Below are 22,531 nucleotides of genomic sequence, written 5' to 3' on the forward strand. Positions count from 1 at the left end.
TGTGCAAATTAAAGAAGAGAGTCTCCCACAAGCTTGGGGGAGGCTTCTCAAGTTACTTAATGCTTTGCCTGATCATCCTCTTAAGAAACCCAAAATACTTGATATCTTTTATAATGGACTAACCGATGCTTCCAGAGATTACCTGGATAGTTGTGCTGGTTCTCTTTTCAGGGAAAAAACACCGGATAAAGCTGAAATTCTATTGAATAATATGTTGACAAATGAAAATAATTGGGCACCTCTTGAGCAAGCTCCTGCTCCAATTACTGAGTCTATTCCTAAACCAACTCCGAAGAAGAGAGGTGTTCTATTCCTCAGTCCCGAAGATATGCAAGAGGCAAAGAAATCTATGAAAGAAAAAGGTATTAAAGCTGAAGATGTTAAGAATTTACCTCCTATTGAAGAAATACATGGTCTTAATATACCGTCTGCTGAAGAAACTTATGATCTCAATTCTTTATTTATTGAAGAACCTCCTGACCCCGATATCCCGACACAGGTAGTAAAGGTAAATTCTCTCTATAGATATGATAAAGCTGAAGTTCCTCCTACTAAAATTGCTAGTCAGTGCTTGGATGAGTTTGATAACTTTATGTTTAAGCAAGACGACTTCAATGCTTATTTTGGTAGACAATTAAAAGAAAATGCTTATATGATTAGACGCTTGGGTGATTATATGGCTAATATTAAAGATGAACTTAAACTTGTTAGCAAACATGCTTCTATGGTTACCACGCAAGTAGAACAAGTGCTTAAAGCTCAAAAAGAAGTGCTTGATGAAATGAATAGTAAGAAAAATGATTATGCTGTTAGAGTGGCTACTAGAACTGGTAGAATGACTCAGGAACCTTTGTATCCTGAAGGCCGCCCTAAGAGAATCGAGCAAGATTCTCAGAGAAATAATATTGATGTTCCTAGTTCTTCTAAAAAGAAGAAGAAAAATGATAGAACTGTGTAAACTTCTAGTGAACCTATTGCTGAACCACCTGATAATCCAAATGATATCTCTATGTCTGATGCTGAAACACAATCTGGTAATGAACATGAACCTAATGAAAATATTAATGATGATGTTCATGATGATGCTCAACCTAGTAATGACAATGATGTAGAAATTGAACCTGCTGTTGATCTTGATAACCCACAATCAAAGAATCAACATTATGATAAAAGAGACTTTGTTGCTAGGAAACATGGTAAAGAAAGAGAACCTTGGGTTCAGAAACCCATGCCTTTTCCTCCAAAACCATCCAAGAAAAAGGATGATGAGGATTTTGAGCGCTTTGCTGAAATGATTAGGCCTATCTTTTTGCGTATGCGATTAACTGATGTGCTCAAAACAAATCCTTGTGCTAAATATATGAAGGATATCATTACTAATAAAAGAAAGATACCGGAAGCTGAGATTTCCACCATGCTTGCTAATTATACTTTTAAGGGTGGAATACCAAAGAAACTTGGAGATCCTGGAGTACCTACTATACCTTGCTCCATTAAAAGAAATTATATTAAAACTGCTTTATGTGATCTTGGAGCCGGTGTTAGTGTTATGCCTCTCTCTTTATATCGTAGACTTGACTTGAATAAGCTGACACCTACCGAAATATCTTTGCAAATGGCTGATAAATCAACTGCTATACCTGTCGGTATTTGTGAGGATGTGCCTGTTGTGGTTGCAAACGTTACTATTTTAACGGACTTTGTTATTCTTGATATTCCCGAGGATGATAGTATGTCTATTATTCTTGGAAGACCTTTTCTTAATACTACAGGGGTTGTTATTGATTGCAACAAAGGCAATGTCATTTTTCATGTTAATGGTAATGAGCATATGGTACACTTTTCGAGGAAACAACCTCAAGTTCATAGTATCAACTCCATTGGAAAAATTCCAATCGCTTATAATTGGAGGTTTTGAATTTCCTCTTCCTACTGTCAAAAAGAAATATGATATACTTATTATAGGGGATGTGCATATCCCCATTGAGGTAACTTAGTGTTATTCGAAATTTCTCCGGTTTCATGATTATCGGAATGAGTTTGTTAACAAGACTTGATCAACCTTGTTAGTGGATTCTTTTTGATGAGCATGAGATGGATGAAACTAGAAGCACAACCTTCTGTACCCTCTCTATATTTTCTGTTAATTAGTAGAAATAAAGTAAAAATAGTATTTTTTTCTGTCTGTTTCCTGACTTATCCATGCAATATAAAAATATCCCGAAAATAAAAGTCCTCAGAATGACATGCCAATTTAATATGATTTTTTCAGGAATATTTGAGGATTTACTGTGCAAAAATTACCGAGGGAGGAGCTGCCACCTGGCCACGAGGGTGGTGCCCCCCCCTTTAGGGCGCGCCCCCTGCCTCGTGGGCCCATGGTGGCCCTCCTCCACTTATCCCAGCACCCATCTTCTTCCTATGTCTCACACAAACCCGAAAAACCAACTCAAGCACGAGTTCCAGCCACTTTTGCTGTGATTTTCGATCTCCTTGCTCAAAGCACCTCTCGCAAAACTGCTTGGGAAGATTGTTCCTTGGTATGTGACTCCTCCATTGGTCCAATTAGTTTTTGTTCTAGTGCTTTATTCTTTGCAAATTTGTGCTGCATAGGTGACCATGTTCTTGAGCTTGCATGTCAAATTTATATGGTTCCAAGTAGTTCTAATGCTTGATTTAGGCTCTAGGCACTTGTAGGAGTAGTTGCTATTAGTTTTATTGAAGTTGGTTCACTTTTGTTCGAAGTTACTAAAAATTTCAGATTATTTCAGAAAAATAAGACTTTTGAGGGGTTCATCAAGCCGAAGCTCAAAGGATAAACAAAATGAAGAAGCTCAGAGGCCCAAATATAATTTGCCTCGTACCGCGGAGATCCGGCCGTGTGAATGGCCTTCTGATAATTTCTTGAGAGAGGCCGGGATTTATGAGGATTTCTATTCATTGATTAAGAATGCTGGCCTCACCGACTTCGTCCGCGACCAACGTCCACAATATCTCTTACTCATACTTTTGTGCAAAGCTTCTACTTTTTCCCTAAAGAGTCACCTCCTTCAATAGAGTTTCATTTATATGACGTTGTGAAGAAAATGCCATTGTCTGAATTTTGCACAGTCTGCAACATACCTCCTGATGGTATCTTAGAGGAACCACCTCGTAAAGAGTTGGAACCATTTATTAACCTTATCTCTATGGAAGAAACCGGGAAGGTTTCTGATGCAAGAATCACTAGCATACATTTTCCTGTGTTACGCTATTTTTCTTTATTTGCTAGTCGATGCTTGATTGATCGTGGGAACTGTGGGAACCTTAGTGTTCCTGATACTATTATTTTGTTCCATGGTTTATACCGTGACAACACTGTCAGTATGGGTGGAATTATTGCTAGGCAGTTGAGTCTGAACCGTATTAAAGGCCCCATCTTTGGAGGCATTTATGCTTCTCGCCTTGCTGCACATTTTAACATAGCTATTAGGCATTATGAGAAAGAATAAAAATTGCTGCCTAATGCTTATCTAGACTATAAGAGCATGATAACTCATGATTTTCTTGTTAAGGACATGAATGGAGAGCTCAAATATAAGTTATACTTTGATAAACATTATCCTGAAACTATTACGTTGCCTGCTCCTTCTTTGTTTAATTTTGTAGGACCCTACCTCGTTACGTGGGCTGCCGTCCAAGCTTACAAGAATCCTGCACCAGCCCCGGAACAGGAACCACAAGATGAGCCTCCACGACAATCTGTTTATTCTTGGGATCCAGAGATGACTGTCAGCCAGTGGCAGTCAGAGTCTTCTTCTTCATCACAGTATGATCCCAACTATTCTTCGTCGCAGTACGACCCCAGCTACACCTATGGGTATCCGCCAGGCTATCCCTGGCAATAGACCAACTTAGGCCAAAAGCCTAAGCTTGGGGGAGTACGTATTTCTCACCGACATTACATTTATGTTCACGCACACTCATTGCTAGATGTCGGTGCTCATACTCTTTCACTGTAATATCCATGCTAGTTTATTTTCTTTTTCCTGCTTTCTTCTTGTGTGTTTGTTAAACCTTAAGAAAAATCAAAAAAATTAGTAGTAGTTTATTTTTCTGCTGTAGTAGTAATAATTAAAAAGAAAACCCAAAAATATTTCCCATTATTCTTTTGCTTGTTGGGAGCTTTCCCATGTAAATAGTTTTATTTCTTTTCTTTTCTTTGGGCGTCAGTAGGAGAAGACCATAATTAAATTGGTGAAGTGGCTCTTATATGCATTATTGTTGATTTAACCAAGAGCCCATATTGCCTTGTCTTCTCCTGTTTATTGAATGCTCGCAGATTTCAGCTTAGTCCAATGCACGTGCACCCTTATTATTATTCACACCGTTCGGTCGTGCAAGTGAAAGACAATTATGATGATATATGATGGGCTGACTGAGAAGAGAAAAGCTGGTATGAACTCGACCTCTTTTGTTTTTGTAAATATGATGAGCCCCTCATTCTTTATTCAGCTTATTATGAATAAACATGTTTGCAATGACAATTAGATATCGTAGTTGCTTGTGCCATGCTTGATTAGCTATGAGTTATAATGGTTTACCTTGTGTGCCAACATGCTATTGAGATGACTATGATGTGGTATGATGGGGTGGTATCCTCCTTTGAATGATTTAAGTGACTTGACTTGGCACATGTTCACACGTGTAGTTGAAACAAATCAACATAGCCTTCACGATATTTATGTTCATGGTGGATTATATCCTACTCATGCTTGCATCCAATGTTTATTAATTTTAATGCATGCACATGGCTGTTGTCGCTCTCTAGTTGGTCGCTTCCCAGTCTTTTGCTAGCCTTCACTTGTACTAAGCAGGAATACTGCTTGTGCATCCAATCCCTTAAACCCCAAAGTTATTCCAGATGAGTCCACTATATCTTCCTATATGCGGTATCTACCTGCCATTCCAAGTAAAATTGTATGTGCCAAACTCTAAACCTTCAAATAAACATTCTGTTTTGTATGCTCGAATAGCTCATGTATCAATCAAGGCTGTCCTTATCTTTCGTGTTAGGTGGGTTATTCTCAAGAGGAGTGGACTCCGCTCCTCACTCACGAGAAAATGGCTGGTCACCGGGATGCCCAGTCCCATGCTTATGCAAACTAAATCAAAATTAATTACAAACAAAACTCCCCCTGAGACCTGATGTATGTTGGAGACACTCGTTGTTTTGAGCAAGTCATGGATTGATGCTTGTTTATGGAGGGGGAGTATAAACTTTACCATTCTGTTTGGGAACCGCCTATAATGTGTTTAGCATGGAAGATATCGCCATCTCTTAGTTGCTACGTTGACAATGAAAGTATACCGCTCAAAATACAATTTATCTCTATTGCAAAACCGAGCTCTGGCACCTCTACAAATCCCTGCTTCCCTCTGCGAAGGGTTTATCCATTTACTTTTATGTTGTGTCATCACCCTCTTATTAAAAAGCACTAGCTGGAGAGCACAGTTGTCATTTGCATTCATCACTATTAATCTATGTTGGGTGTGACTATGATTGGATCTCTTTTACCATGAATTACAATGTCTAGTCAGTCCTTGATCTTTAAAGGTGCTCTGCACTTATGTTTTGCGGTCTCAGAAAGGGCTAGCGAGATACCATCTTGTTATATCATATTATAATTGTTTTGAGAAAGTGTTGTCATCCGAGATTTATTATTATGGCTTGCTAGTTGATTATACTATTGATATGGGTAATTATGAGACCTAAGAATTATTGCAAATGTGGTTAATTATGATATATGCTGAAAACTTGAATGCTGGCTTGACATAGTTACAACAACAAGAGCAAACAGAGTTTGCAAAAGTTTTTCTTTCTTTATTTCAGTTTGTCAACTGAATTGCTTAAGGACAAGCAAGGGTTTAAGCTTGCGGGAGTTGATACGTCTCCGTCGTATCTACTTTTCCAAACACTTCTGCCCTTGTTTTGGACTCTAACTTGTATGATTTGAATGGGACTAACCCGGACTGACGCTGTTTTCAGCAGAATTGTCATGATATTGTTTTATGTGCAGAAAACAAATATTCTCGGAATGACCTGAAACTCCACGGAACATCTTAGAAAAAATAATAATAAATCCTCGCCAAAATGAAGACTAGGGGGCCCACACCCTGTCCACGAGGGTGGGGGGCGCCCCCCCTCTAGGGCGTGCCCCCTACCTCGTGGGCCCCTTGGATGCCCTCCGACGCTAACTCCAACTCTATATATTTGCTTTCAGAGAGAAAAAAATTAAAGAAAAAAATCATCGCGTTTTACGATACGGAGCCGCCGCCAAGCCCTAAAACCTCTTGGGAGGGCTGATCTGGAGTCCGTTCGGGGCTCCAGAGAGGGCAATTCGTCGTCGTCGTCATCATCAACCATCCTCCATCACCAATATCATGATGCTAACCGCCGTGCGTGAGTAATTTCATCATAGGCTTGCTGGACGGTGATGGGTTGATGATATTTATCATGTAATCAAGTTAGTTTTGTTAGGGTTTGATTCCTAGTATCCACTATGTTCTGAGATTGATGTTCTATGACTTTGCTATGCTTAATGCTTGTCACTAGGGCCCGAGTGCCATGATTTCAGATCTGAACCTATTATGTTTTCATGAATATATGTGAGTTCTTGATCCTATCTTGCAAGTCTATAGTCACCTACTATGTGTTATGATCCGGCAACCCCGAAGTGACAATAATCGGGACCACTCACGGTGATGACCATAGTTTGAGGAGTTCATGTACTCACTATGTGCTAATGCTTTGTTCCGGTTCTCTATTAAAAGGAGGCCTTAATATCCCTTAGTTTCCAATAGGACCCCGCTGCCACGGGAGGGTAGGACAAAAGATGTCATGCAAGTTCTTTTCCATAAGCACGTATGACTATATACGGAATACATGCCTACATTACATTGATGAATTGAAGCTAGTTCTGTGTCACCCTATGTTATGACTGTTACATGATGAACCACATCCGGCATAATTATCCATCACTGATCCGGTGCCTACGAGTTTTCCATATACTGGCTCTCGCTTATTTACTTTCTCGCTGCTACTGTTACAATCACTACAAAATACCAAAAACATTACTTTTGCTGTCTTTACTTTTGTTGCCGCTACCACCACTATCATATTACTTTGCTACTAAACACTTTGTTGCAGATACTAAGTTTCCAGGTGTGGTTGAAATGACAACTCAGCTGCTAATACTTGAGAATATTCTTTGGCTCCCCTTATGTCGAATCAATATATTTGGGTTGAATACTCTACCCTCGAAAGCTGTTGCGATCCCCTATACTTGTGGGTTATCAGTACGGCTCACATGTTTTCTCATCTTGGTAACCTTGCCTCCTTCACTCCTGTCTTCACCGACTGCCGCATCATTATCGGTAACGATTCCACACTTCCTATCACACATGTTGGGCACACTTCTTTTCCTTCTACTTCTACTCCATTATTTTTGTCTAACATACTTGTGTCACCTCATCTTATTAAGAATCTTATTTTCGTTCGTTGTTTCATTCGTGAAAATCCTGTTACCATTGAATTTGACAAGCTTGGTTTTTGTGTCAAAAAATGCTCGAACTAGGATGGTACTTCACCGATGTGATAGCCCCAACGAGCTCTATCCGGTGCACTCATCTTCATCCACCACCAACGCACCGGGTTCTCTCTCTGCTGGCGTCGATCTCTGGCACGCTCGCTTGGGTCATCCCAACCCCGTCACACTTCGTCATATTCTTAAGAGTTTAAGTTTCAGTTGCAATAAGATCGAGAATCACACTTGTCATGCCTATCGAGTCGGCAAACATGTTCGCCTGCCGTTTAATAATTTCATCACCATTGCTCCTTTTCCTTTTCAGTTGAGTCATAGCGATGTGTGGACTTCTTCAGTTCTCAGTAACTCAGGCTATTTATATTATCTGGTCATTCTTGACGATTATTTTCATTATGTGTGGACTTTTTCTTTGCGCAGAAAGTCGAATGCACTCTCTACCTTGACGGCTTTTTACTCCTATGTCCACACGCAGTTTGGGCGTCCCATCCTTGCGCTTCAGATGGACAATGGAAAAGAGTTTGGCGACCTCATTTTCCACACCTTTTTGTCGCATCACAGCACAGTTTTCCGCCTCATATGCCCGTACACTTCACAGCAGAATGGTCGAGCCGAACGCGTCCTTCGCACTCTGAATGACTGTGTTCGCACGCTCATGTTTCATGCCAACATGTCGCCTCGTTTTTGGCCGGACGCACTCGCCACTGCATCACTTCTTCTTAACATTAGACCCTGTCGTCCATGGTGGAACTACTCACCTCACCATCTTCTCTTTGGTACGCCCCCATCTTATGACGACTTGCGTATTTTTGGATGCCTTTGCTATCCCAGCACTGCCGACACTGCTTCTCACAAGCTTGCACCTCGATCTGTCACTTGCATCTGTTGGAAATATGCCCTAGAGGCAATAATAAAAGCATTATTATTATATTTCCTTGTTCATGATAATTGTCTTTATTCATGCTATAATTGTGTTATCCGGAAATCGTAATACATGTGTGAATAACAGGCACCAACATGTCCCTAGTAAGCCTCTAGTTGACTAGCTCGTTGATCAACAGATAGTCATGGTTTCCTGACTATGGACATTGGATGTCATTGATAACGAGATCACATCATTAGGAGAATGATGTGATGGACAAGACCCAATCCTAAACATAGCATAAAGATCGGTTAGTTCGTTTGCTAGAGTTTTTCCAATGTCAAGTATCCTTTCCTTAGACCATGAGATCGTGTAACTCCCGGATACCGTAGGAGTGCTTTGGGTGTACCAAACGTCACAACGTAACTGGGTGACTATAAAGGTAGACTACGGGTATCTCCGAAAGTATCTGTTGGGTTGACACGGATCGAGACTGGGATTTGTCACTCCGTATGACGGAGAGGTATCACTGGGCCCACTCGGTAATGCATCATCATAATGAGCTCAAAGTGACCAAGTGTTTGGTCACGGGATCATGCATTACGGTACGAGTAAAGTGACTTGCCGGTAACGAGATTGAACGAGGTATTGGGATACCGACGATCGAATCTCGGGCAAGTAATATATCGATTGACAAAGGGAATTGTATACGGGGTTGTTTGAATCCTCGACATCGTGGTTCATCCGATGAGATCATCGTGGAGTATGTGGGAGCCAACATGGGTATCCAGATCCCGCTGTTGGTTATTGACCGGAGAGTCGTCTCGGTCATGTCTACATATCTCCCGAACCCGTAGGGTCTACACACTTAAGGTTCGGTGACGCTAGGGTTGTAGGGATATGTATATGCAGTAACCTGAATGTTGTTCGGAGTCCCGGATGAGATCCCGGACGTCACGAGGAGTTCCGGAATGGTCCGGAGGTAAAGATTTATATATGGAAAGTCCTGTTTCGGGCATCGGGACAAGTTTCGGGGTCATCGGTATTGTACCGGGACCACCGGAAGGGTCCCGGGGGTCCACCGGGTGGGGCCACCTGTCCCCGGGGGCCACATGGGCTGTAGGGGGTGCGCCTTGGCCTACATGGGCCAAGGGCACCAGCCCCAAGAGGCCCATGCGCCTAGGGTTACAAGGGGAAAGAGTCCTAGGAGGGGAAGGCACCTCCTAGGTGCCTTGGGGGGGAGGGAAACCCCCTTGGCCGCCGCCCCACCCTAGGAGATTGGATCTCCTAGGGCCGGCGCCCCCCCTTTGGCCCTCCTATATATAGTGAGGGAAGGAGGGCTTTTCTCCCACGCCTTTGGTTGCCTCCTTCTCCCTCTCCAACACCCCTCCTCCTCCATAGCGCTTAGCGAAGCCCTGACGGAGTACTGCAGCTTCATCACCACCACGCCGTCGTGCTGCTGCTAGAGCCATCTTCCTCAACCTCTCCTTCCCTCTTGCTGGATCAAGAATAAGGAGACGTTACGCTGACCGTACGTGTGTTGAACACGGAGGTACCGTCCATTCGGTGCTAGGATCTTCGGTGATTCGAATCACGTCGAGTACCACTACCTCGTCCCCGTTCTTTGAATGCTTCCGCGCGTGATCTACAAAGGTATGTAGATGCAATCCAATCACTCGTTGCTAGATGAACTCCTAGATGGATCTTGGTGAAACCGTAGGAAAATTTTTGTTTTCTGCAACGTTCCCCAATAGTGGCATCATGAGCTAGGTCTATGCGTAGTTCTTCTTGCGCGAGTAGAACACAATTTGTTGTGGTCGTAGATGTTGTCAACTTTCTTGCCGCTACTAGTCTTATCTTGCTTCAACGGTATTGTGGGATGAAGCGGCCCGGACCAACCTTACACGTACGCTTACGTGAGACCGGTTCCACCGACAAACATGCACAAGTTGCATAAGGTGGCTGGCGGGTGACTGTCTCTCCTACTTTAGTTGGAGCGGATTCGATGAAAAGGGTCCTTATGAAGGGTAAATAGAAGTTGACAAATCACGTTGTGGCTTTCGCGTAGGTAAGAAAACGTTCTTGCTAGAACCCTACTTCAGCCACGTAAAACTTGCAACAACAATTAGAGGACGTCTAACTTGTTTTTGCAGCAAGTGCTTTGTGATATGATATGGCCAAAGTTGTGATGAATGATGAATGATCTATATGTGATGTATGAGATGTTCATGCTATTGTAATAGGAATCACGACTTGCATGTCGATGAGTATGACAACTGGCAGGAGCCATAGGAGTTGTCTTTATTTTTTGTATGACCTGCGTGTCATTGAGAAACGCCATGTAAATTACTTTACTTTATTGCTAAACGCGTTAGACATAGTAGTAGAAGTAATAGTTGGCGAGCAACTTCATGGAGACACAATGATGGAGATCATGATGATGGAGATCATGGTGTCATGCCGGTGACAAGATGATCATGGAGCCCCAAGATGGAGATCAAAGGAGCTATGTGATATTGGCCATATCATGTCACTATTATAATTTGATTGCATTTGATGTTTATCATGTTTTGCATCTTGTTTACTTAGAACGACGGTAGTAAATAAGATGATCCCTCATAATAATTTCAAGAAAGTGTTCCCCCTAACTGTGCACCGTTGCGACAGTTCGTTGCTTCAATGCACCACGTGATGATCGGGTGTTTGATTCAAACGTTCACATACAACGGGTGTAAGACAGATTTACACATGCAAACACTTAGGTTGACTTGACGAGCCTAGCATGTGTATAGACATGGCCTCGGAACACAGAAGACCGAAAGGTCGAGCATGAGTCGTATAGAAGATACGATCAACATGAAGATGTTCACCGACGTTGACTAGTCCGTCTCACGTGATGATCGGACATGGCCTAGCTAACTCGGATCATGTTATAGTTAGATGACTAGAAGAGGGATGTCTATCTAAGTGGGAGTTCATTATAATTTGATTAGATGAACTTAATTATCATGAACTTAGTCTAAAATCTTTGCAATATATCTTGTAGATCAAATGGCCAACGTAGTCCTCAACTTCAACGCGTTCCTAGAGAAAATCAAGCTGAAAGACGATGGCAGCAACTACACGGACTGGGTCCGGAACCTGAGGATCATCCTCATAGCTGCCAGGAAAGATTATGTCCTACAAGCACCGCTAGGTGATCCACCCGTCCCACAGAACCAAGACGTTATGAACGCTTGGCAGACACGTGCCGATGACTACTCCCTCGTTCAGTGCGGCATGCTTTACAGCCTAGAGCCGGGGCTCCAAAAGCGTTTTGAGAGACATGGAGCATATGAGATGTTCGAAGAGCTGAAAATGGTTTTCCAAGCTCATGCCCGGGTCGAGAGATATGAAGTCTCCGACAAATTCTTCAGCTGTAAGATGGAGGAAAATAGTTCTGTCAGTGAGCACATACTCACTATGTCTGGATTACATAACCGCTTGACTCAGCTGGGAGTTAATCTCCCGAATGATGCGGTCATTGACAGAATCCTCCAGTCGCTTCCACCGAGCTACAAGAGCTTTGTGATGAACTTCAATATGCAGGGGATGGAAAAGACCATTCCTGAAGTATTTGCTATGCTGAAATCAGTAGAGGTAGAAGTCAAGAAGGAACATCAAGTGTTGATGGTGAATAAAACCACTAAGTTCAAGAAGGGCAAGGGTAAAAAGAACTTCAAGAAGGACGGCAAACGAGTTGCCGCGCCCGGCAAGCAAGCTGCTGGGAAGAAGCCAAAGAATGGACCCAAGCCCGAAACTGAGTGCTTTTATTGCAAGGGAAGTGGTCACTGGAAGCGGAACTGCCCCAAATACTTAGCGGACAAGGAGGCCGGCAAAACAAAAGGTATATATGATATACATGTAATTGATGTGTACCTTACTAGTACCCGTAGTAGCTCCTGGGTATTTGATACCGGTGCAGTTGCTCACATTTGTAACTCAAAGCAGGGGCTGTGGAATAAGCGGAGACTGGCAAAGGACGAGGTGACGATGCGCGTCGGGAATGGTTCCAAGGTCAATGTGATCGCCGTTGGCACGCTACCTCTATATTTACCTTCGGGATTAGTTTTGAACCTTAATAATTGTTATTTAGTGCCAGCTTTGAGCATGAAAATGTATCAGGATCTCGTTTAATTCGAGATGGCTACTCATTTAAATCCAAGAATAATGGTTGTTCTATTTATATGAGAGATATGTTTTATGGTCATGCTCCTATGGTGAATGGTTTATTCTTAATGAATCTCGAGCGTAATGCTACACATATTCATAGTGTGAGTACCAAAAGATGTAAGGTTGATAATGATAGTCCCACATATTTGTGGCACTGCCGCCTTGGTCACATAGGTGTCAAACGCATGAAGAAGCTCCATGCAGATGGACTTTTAGAGTCTCTTGATTATGAATCATTTGACATGTGCGAACCATGCCTCATGGGTAAAATGACCAAGACTCCGTTCTCAGGAACAATGGAGCGAGCAACCAACTTATTGGAAATCATACATACTGATGTGTGCGGTCCAATGAGTGTTGAGGCTCGCGGTGGCTATCGTTATGTTCTCACCCTCACTGATGATTTGAGTAGATATGGGTATATCTACTTAATGAAACACAAGTCTGAAACCTTTGAAAAGTTCAAGGAATTTCAGAGTGAGGTTGAGAATCAACGTGACAGGAAAATCAAGTTTCTACGATCAGATCGTGGAGGAGAATACTTGAGTCACGAATTTGGCACACACTTAAGAAAATGTGGAATAGTTTCACAACTCACGCCGCCTGGAACACCTCAGCGTAATGGTGTGTCCGAACGTCGTAATCGCACTCTATTAGATATGGTGCGATCTATGATGTCTCTTACCGATTTACCGCTATCTTTTTGGGGCTATGCTTTAGAGACTGCCGCATTCACTTTAAATAGGGCTCCGTCGAAATCCGTTGAGACGACACCGTTTGAATTATGGTTTGGGAAGAAACCTAAGCTGTCGTTTCTGAAAGTTTGGGGATGCGATGCTTATGTCAAGAAACTTCAACCTAAAAAGCTCGAACCCAAGTCGGAAAAATGCGTCTTCATAGGATACCCTAAAGAAACTGTTGGGTATACCTTCTACCTCAGATCCGAAGGCAAGATCTTTGTTGCCAAGAATGGATTCTTTCTAGAGAAAGAGTTTCTCTCGAAAGAAGTAAGTGGGAGGAAAGTAGAACTTGATGAAGTGTTACCTCTTGAACCGGAAAATGGCACAACTCAAGAAAATGTTCCTGAGGTGCCTGCACCAACTAGAGAGGAAGTTATTGATGATGATCAAGATACTTCTGGTCAAGCTCCTACTGAAATTCGAAGGTCCACAAGGACACATTCCGCACCAGAGTGGTACGGCAACCCTGTCTTGGAAATCATGTTGTTAGACAACAGTGAACCTTCGAACTATGAAGAAGCGATGGCGGGACCGGATTCCGACAAATGGCTAGAAGCCATGAAATCCGAGATAGGATCCATGTATGAAAACGAAGTATGGACTTTGACTGACTTGCCCGTTGAACGGCGAGCCATAGAAAATAAATGGATCTTTAAGAAGAAGACAGACGCGGATGGTAATGTGACCATCTATAAAGCTAGGCTTGTCGCTAAGGGTTATCGACAAGTTCAAGGAGTTGACTACGATGAGACTTTCTCACCGGTAGCGAAGCTGAAGTCCGTCCGAATCATGTTAGCAATTGCCGCATTTTATGATTATGAAATTTGGCAAATGGACGTCAAAACGGCATTCCTTAATGGTTTCCTTAAGGAAGAATTGTATATGATGCAGCCGGAAGGTTTTGTCGATCCTAAGAATGCTGACAAGGTGTGCAAGCTCCAACGCTCGATTTATGGGCTGGTGCAAGCATCTCGGAGTTGGAACATTCGCTTTGATGAGATGATCAAAGCGTTTGGGTTTACACAGACTTATGGAGAAGCCTGCATTTGCAAGAAAGTGAGTGGGAGCTCTGTAGCATTTCTCATATTATATGTAGATGACATACTTTTGATGGGAAATGATATAGAACTCTTGGACAGCATCAAGGCCTACTTGAATAAGAGTTTTTCAATGAAGGACCTTGGAGAAGCTGCTTATATATTAGGCATCAAGATCTATAGAGATAGATCAAGACGCCTCATAGGTCTTTCACAAAGCACATACCTTGATAAGATATTGAAGAAGTTCAATATGGATCAGTCTAAGAAGGGGTTCTTGCCTGTGTTGCAAGGTATGAAATTGAGCTCAGCTCAATGTCCGACCACGGCAGAAGATATAGAAGAGATGAGCGTCATCCCCTATGCCTCAGCCATAGGTTCTATTATGTATGCCATGCTGTGTACCAGACCTGATGTAAACCTTGCCGTAAGTTTGGTAGGAAGGTACCAAAGTAATCCCGGCAAGGAACACTGGACAGCGGTCAAGAATATCCTGAAGTACCTGAAAAGGACTAAGGAAATGTTTCTCGTTTATGGAGGTGACGAAGAGCTCGTCGTAAAGGGTTACGTCGACGCTAGCTTCGACACAGATCTGGATGACTCAAAGTCACAAACCGGATACGTGTATATTTTGAATGGTGGGGCAGTAAGCTGGTGCAGTTGCAAGCAGAGCGTCGTGGCGGGATCTACATGTGAAGCGGAGTACATGGCAGCCTCAGAGGCAGCGCATGAAGCAATTTGGGTGAAGGAGTTCATCACCGACCTAGGAGTCATACCCAATGTGTCGGGGCCGATCAAGCTCTTCTGTGACAACACTGGAGCTATTGCTCTTGCCAAGGAGCCCAGGTTTCACAAGAAGACAAGGCACATCAAGCGTCGCTTCAACTCCATTCATGAAAATGTTCAAGATGGAGACATAGAGATTTGTAAAGTACATACGGACCTGAATGTAGCGGATCCGTTGACTAAACCTCTCCCTAGAGCAAAACATGATCAACACCAGAATTCCATGGGTGTTCGATTCATCACAATGTAACTAGATTATTGACTCTAGTGCAAGTGGGAGACTGTTGGAAATATGCCCTAGAGGCAATAATAAAAGCATTATTATTATATTTCCTTGTTCATGATAATTGTCTTTATTCATGCTATAATTGTGTTATCCGGAAATCGTAATACATGTGTGAATAATAGACACCAACATGTCCCTAGTAAGCCTCTAGTTGACTAGCTCGTTGATCAACAGATAGTCATGGTTTCCTGACTATGGACATTGGATGTCATTGATAACGAGATCACATCATTAGGAGAATGATGTGATGGACAAGACCCAATCCTAAACATAGCATAAAGATCGGTTAGTTCGTTTGCTAGAGTTTTTCCAATGTCAAGTATCCTTTCCTTAGACCATGAGATCGTGTAACTCCCGGATACCGTAGGAGTGCTTTGGGTGTACCAAACGTCACAACGTAACTGGGTGACTATAAAGGTAGACTACGGGTATCTCCGAAAGTATCTGTTGGGTTGACACGGATCGAGACTGGGATTTGTCACTCCGTATGACGGAGAGGTATCACTGGGCCCACTCGGTAATGCATCATCATAATGAGCTCAAAGTGACCAAGTGTCTGGTCACGGGATCATGCATTACGGTACGAGTAAAGTGACTTGCCGGTAACGAGATTGAACGAGGTATTGGGATACCGACGATCGAATCTCGGGCAAGTAATATATCGATTGACAAAGGGAATTGTATACGGGGTTGTTTGAATCCTCGACATCGTGATTCATCCGATGAGATCATCGTGGAGTATGTGGGAGCCAACATGGGTATCCAGATCCCGCTGTTGGTTATTGACCGGAGAGTCGTCTCGGTCATGTCTACATATCTCCCGAACCCGTAGGGTCTACACACTTAAGGTTCGGTGATGCTAGGGTTGTAGGGATATGTATATGCAGTAACCTGAATGTTGTTCGGAGTCCCGGATGAGATCCCGGACGTCACGAGGAGTTCCGTAATGGTCCGGAGGTAAAGATTTATATATGGAAAGTCCTGTTTCGGGCATCGGGACAAGTTTCGGGGTCATCGGTATTGTACCGGGACCACCGGAAGGGTCCCGGGGGTCCACCGGGTGGGGCCACCTGTCCCCGGGGGCCACATGGGCTGTAGGGGGTGCGCCTTGGCCTACATGGGCCAAGGGCACCAGCCCCAAGAGGCCCATGCGCCTAGGGTTACAAGGGGAAAGAGTCCTAGGAGGGGAAGGCACCTCCTAGGTGCCTTGGGGGGGAGGGAAACCCCCTTGGCCGCCGCCCCACCCTAGGAGATTGGATCTCCTAGGGCCGGCGCCCCCCCTTTGGCCCTCCTATATATAGTGAGGGAAGGAGGGCTTTTCTCCCACGCCTTTGGTTGCCTCCTTCTCCCTCTCCAACACCCCTCCTCCTCCATAGCGCTTAGCGAAGCCCTGATGGAGTACTGCAGCTTCATCACCACCACACCGTCGTGCTGCTGCTGGAGCCATCTTCCTCAACCTCTCCTTCCCTCTTGCTGGATCAAGAAGAAGGAGACGTTACGCTGACCGTACGTGTGTTGAACACGGAGGTACTGTCCGTTCGGTGCTAGGATCTTCGGTGATTCGAATCACGTCGAGTACCACTACCTCATCCCCGTTCTTTGAACGCTTCCGCGCGTGATCTACAAAGGTATATAGATGCAATCCAATCACTCGTTGCTAGATGAACTCCTAGATGGATCTTGGTGAAACCGTAGGAAAATTTTTGTTTTCTGCAACGTTCCCCAACAGCATCTTCATCGGCTACCCCTCCATCTCCAAGGGATATCGGTGCTACGATCCCGTCTCCCACCGTGTGTTCACTTCCCGGCACGTTTACTTTGATGAGCATGTGTTTCCGTTTCACCAGGTACCCCCGGCTGTTCCCTCGACGCCTCTCCCAGGGCGCTCGTGTGCCTCTCTTGGCTCGCCCTGGCTTCGAGGCACGCCCCCCGCATGCGACGCCTCCTATAGCCACGGCGCTGGCGCCCCCAGTGCCCCTGACGTTGGCGTCTGTGGCCCCCGCAGCCCCCTCGGCGCCACCGGCGCCCCCTGCCCCCTCGGCGCTTGTGGCCGGTCCGGTCACCCACGCCCGTACGGGCGTTTTTGCCCGAGCTCGTGCTACGCCTCGAATGACTACGTCCATGCGGCATCCACCTCTGAGCCGTCGCCGTTGTCGTCCTCCGTTCGAGCCGCTCTTCGTGACCCGCTCTGGATGGCTGCAATGCAAGAGGAATTTGATGCCCTGTTGCGCAACCGGATGTGGCAGCTTATTTCCCGTCCCCGGCACGCCAACGTGATTACCGGAAAGTGGGTCTTTAAACACAAGCTCCGTCCTGGTGGTACCCTTGATCGCTACAAAGCGCGTTGGGTCGTTCGTGGCTTCCGACAGTGTGCTGGCATCGACTTCACTGACACCTTCGCTCCGGTTGTCAAGCCTGGCACGATACGCACGGTTCTCCACCTTGCGGTCTCCCGTGCTTGGCCGGTGCACCAGATGGATGTCTCCAACGCCTTCCTCCATGGTCACCTCGAGGAGCAGGTCTTCTGCCAGCAGCCCACCGGGTTTGTTGACCCGACGCTTCCCGACCACGTGTGCCTGCTTTCGCGGTCCTTGTACGGACTCAAGCAGGCTCCGCGCGCTTGGTACCAGCATATCGCGGCGTTTCTCCACCAGCTTGGGTTCCGCTCTACCCACTCGGACGCCTCGCTCTTCGTCTATCATCAGGGCTCTGATACGGCCTACTTGCTACTCTATGTCGATGACATCATCTTGACGGCATGTACGGTTGGTCTCCTCAGTCAGCTCACGGCTCGTCTTTGCGCTGAGTTCGCCATCAAGGACTTGGGTCCTTTGCACTACTTCCTCGGTGTTGAGGTGGTGCGCCGTCCGGATGGCTTCTTCCTTCATCAGCGGAAGTACGCTCACGAGCTCTTCGATCGCGTCGGCATGCTTAACTGCAAGCCCGCCGCTACGTCTGTTGATACGAAGGCCAACCTTTCTACCACGGATGGTTCTCCTGCTTCGGATGCTGCTTTCTATCGGTCTATCGTTGGTGCTCTCCAGTACCTCACTCTGAATCGACCGGAGATCCAGTATGCCGTGTAGTAGGTGTGTCTTCATATGCATGCTACTCGAGACGTTCACTGGGCTACCGTCAAGCATATTCTCCGCTATATCTGTGGCACTATGGATCTTGGCGTCACGCTTCACGCCTCCGCCGACACCGCCCTCACCGCCTACTCCAATGCAGACTAGGCGGGCTGCCCTGACACTCGTCGCTCCACTTTGGACTATTGTGTCTATCTTGGACCCTCACTCATCTCGTGGTCGTCCAAGCGGCAGCCTACGATCTCTCGTTCCAGTGCTGAGGCTGAGTATCGTGCGGTGGCCAACGCCGTCGCCGAGTGTTCGTGGCTTCGCCAGCTGCTTTAGGAGCTCTCTTGCCCTGTTGACCGTGCCTCTCCGTCTAACCCGGTGCATAATCGACGGACCAAGCATATTGAGTTGGATATTCATTTTGTTCGGGAATAGGTGGCCCTTGGACATATTCATGTTTTGCACGTCCCTACTTTCCAACAATTTGCCGATATCATGATCAAGGGCTTGCCTACGGCGTCATTTGAGGAGTTCCGGTCCAGTCTTTGCGTCAGCCGCGGTGCCGCTTCGACTGTGGGGGGTGTTGAGTATATGTGTTATGTGCATATTGTGTATTGGGTCCGTCTCCTATTTCCTTGTATAGTTAAGGTCTGTGGTCCACCTTTGTACATCATATATTCATGCTTATGCACGAAGAGCAATACATCGTACAATTACAGCATCATACATTAACTCCCAATGATTCAACAGGATAGTGCAGAATCAGATCATCTCTTGTGCCAACGGGGCCGAATCGATCGACAGGGTTTCTTCGTGCACAAAACAGCTAAGTCAACGATTTTCTGAGATCACCAAGCGATCCTTCCGTCAATCCGCAAGAAAGGAGCAATGTGGAGGAGACTAAGAGAGTGTACGAGTTTACTACTGTACGAGCTAGCAGTATAAAACTAGTAAAGCTATTGCTACTCAATACACAACCGGGCCCTGCATTACACTACAGCACCGCGCCTACACGCAACGAATTACGACTAGCCTAGCGACTCGGGGCATGGCTACTGTCTTCCCCCGTGACGCCGGCGTCTCCACGCCGGAAGCCGACGAGGCTAAGAAAATCTACGAGGAAGCACGGAGAGTGGTGTCCACCTACGAGACCGTTCCCAGCGGAGCCCTGCGGGATTACTGCCGCCACCCGGGCGGCTGGCACATGATCATGCCGGTCATGGTGAGCTCCATGGTCGCAGAGCAGCACTTTGAGGCGCGTGGCACCGACGTGCTCCTTGTTACGATGCCCAAGTGTGGGACTACCTGGATCAAAGCCCTCCTCTATGCTGCGGCCCGCCGCACCGACGACACATCGTCCATACTCCGGCAGCTCGCCTCCCACAACTCCCACCAGCTCGTTCCTTTCCTCGAGGCCCAGGTCTACACCAAGGACCAGATCCCCGACCTCAGCTCGCTTCCAGCGCCACGGCTCTTCGCCTCGCACATCCCGGCTGAGTCTCTGCCACCCTCCGTTGTGGCGTCGGGCTGCAAGGTACGTACGTTTTCTATGAGTGATAAGTCCTTCAATTATTTCAGGGATGTCATGTAAGTCCTCGAGCCATAAAAAATGACATTCAAGTTCTGGAAATGTTAATAAGCTGTCATCTGGTTCCAAACCAGTGCAACCCTAGAATAGCCCTTGGACCTATATTTTGCATAGCATAACAAGCTTACTACATTTCAAAGATTTGGATGCCGACTTTCATAGTTCGAGGACTGGCGTGACACCCCTAAACAATTCAGGGATCTAAGCACGCAATAACATTAAGGGCTTGCAACAATTCATCGTGCATGCAGGTGGTGTATTTGTGTCGGAACCCCAAGGACTGTTTTGTGTCTCTCTGGCACTTTATGAGCAAGTTCACCCCACGGGACATCGACGAGGCACACGACCAGTTCTGCAACGGCGCCTCATTGTATGGGCCGTTCTGGGAGCACGTGCTGAGCTACTGGCGGTGGCACATTGAGAGACCGGGACAGGTGCTCTTCCTGACTTACGAGGAGCTCAATGCCAACCCGCTCGGCCAGCTGAGGCGCCTTGCTGAGTTCATCGGGCGCCCCTTCAGGGGAGCAGGAGGCCGGAGTGGACAGGAAGATCACGGAGGCATGTGCCATGAAGAGCATGGTCAACCAGGAGGTGAACCAGTCGGGTACGACCGAAATAATTGAGATGCCGATGCCCAACGGGGTCTTCTTCCGGCGCGGCGTGGTCGGAGACTGGACCAACTACCTCACGCCAGAGATGGCGGGAAGGATTGATGAGATTACCAAGAGCAAGTTCGAAGGAACCGGCCTCATGCTGCCCAAAACAATCTCGGAAATCCCAAAGATCTAGCATTCCTATGTCGCAAATTGATGTTTGAAATCGTTTACCTTAATTTTCTTGCTCTTGTTGTAAACTGCACCCGATGCCATTGGTTTGGCTGAATAAAAAAACTTGCAATGTTCTTGTTGATTAAACGGAATACCAGCTGGCAAGAAGTTGTTGTTACGGAAGAGGCCTACTTAGTCTTAGGTATTTTTCATATTGGTTTAATTGTGATCAAATATATTTGTATTCTGCTTAATTATTAATAAAAATGATTGTATGCATCGCAATAATACAAAGACCAAGGATTTCAACTGCATTTTCGAAAAAAGAGAATGCTAACCAGCTCTGAATGAACTTCTACATGATTAAGCATGATGGCGCCACAAGCCAAAGGACGCCAAGATCAAGTTGTATAGTATTTTCCAGTTCAACAAAATAAGCGAATCAAAAGTTTCAAATGATATGAGCACTGTGTTCATTGTGAACTAAAAAGTAAACAATAGCACGACATCATATCTCTGCGTGTGGCGCTCACCCCGCTCTCTGCTTGTGGGCCGGCCCAGTGAGGGGCATGTTAAGGAGCGGTTTTCTATGGATTTTCTTTCATTTTCTTTTTTTCTTTTTCTTGGATTCTCTTTGTTTTATTTTCATTTTCCTTTTTAAATAGATATGTATATTTCAAATACATTTATACCATTTTTGAAAAATATATGTATTGATATCTTGTTTTTTCATGCACATTGTACATTTTTCTTATGCACAAGGAACATTTTATATATATATCCTTAACATTTTCAAATATATGATTAACTTTTTTAAAAATATACTTTTTTATCTCTATATGTTGTCATACAGATTATACATTGTTTTTTCAACATTTGAAACATTTCTTTGTACACATTTAACTTTTTCCAAATACATGATTAACATTTTTCTTAATTTTAATGTCTACTTGTTTTTCATATGCATTGTACATTTTTCATATACACCTACAAGATTCTTCCATACACATTTAATATATGTTAATTACATGCCTAGCAATTCTCCAAATACACATTGAAACTTTTTCTAATGATGAACATGTTTTAAATTCTATAAACAAATTTTCACAAACAAATTTTTGAAACATGTGGACCTTTTTTTAAGTGCTTTCAACATTTTTTTCAACTATGCTAACGAATTGTTTGTACTGCACTAATATTTTTTTTCGAAATTCACAATATTTCTCCATTTGTCCTTTTTATCTTTAGACTTTCAGATATTGGATTTCTTTTGTTTTATATTTTTCACATATTTCAACAGGTTTTGTAATGTACGATGATTTTGTTTTCAAAATATATGGTGAACATTTTTAACATACACTAAACATTTATAGTATTTTGTGAATACTTTTTAAATACACGGTGAAGATTTGTTTTATAATATACGATGAAAAGTTTGTTATATCCATTGAACATAATTCGCATATACGCTGAACTTTTTTTGTTATAAAATGAATATTGATTTAGTACACGCTAAACATATTTTAGTATATAGTCAACATTTGTTGACATATACTGAACCTTTTTATAAACACATACCAAACAATTTTCTGA

The 22,531-nt window shown here is 44.4% G+C and overlaps 1 pseudogene; it reads left to right on the forward strand.

Annotated features, from left to right (window-relative positions):
- The first annotated feature begins 19,631 nt into the window (after positions 1-19,631).
- On the forward strand, positions 19,632-21,025 carry LOC125512270 (cytosolic sulfotransferase 5-like; annotated as a pseudogene).
- The last annotated feature ends 1,506 nt before the right edge of the window (positions 21,026-22,531 follow it).

The sequence above is a fragment of the Triticum urartu genome, chromosome 6A (assembly GCF_056163025.1).
Source record: "Triticum urartu cultivar PI428250 chromosome 6A, HENAU_Tu73, whole genome shotgun sequence".
NCBI classification, from domain to species: domain Eukaryota; kingdom Viridiplantae; phylum Streptophyta; class Magnoliopsida; order Poales; family Poaceae; genus Triticum; species Triticum urartu.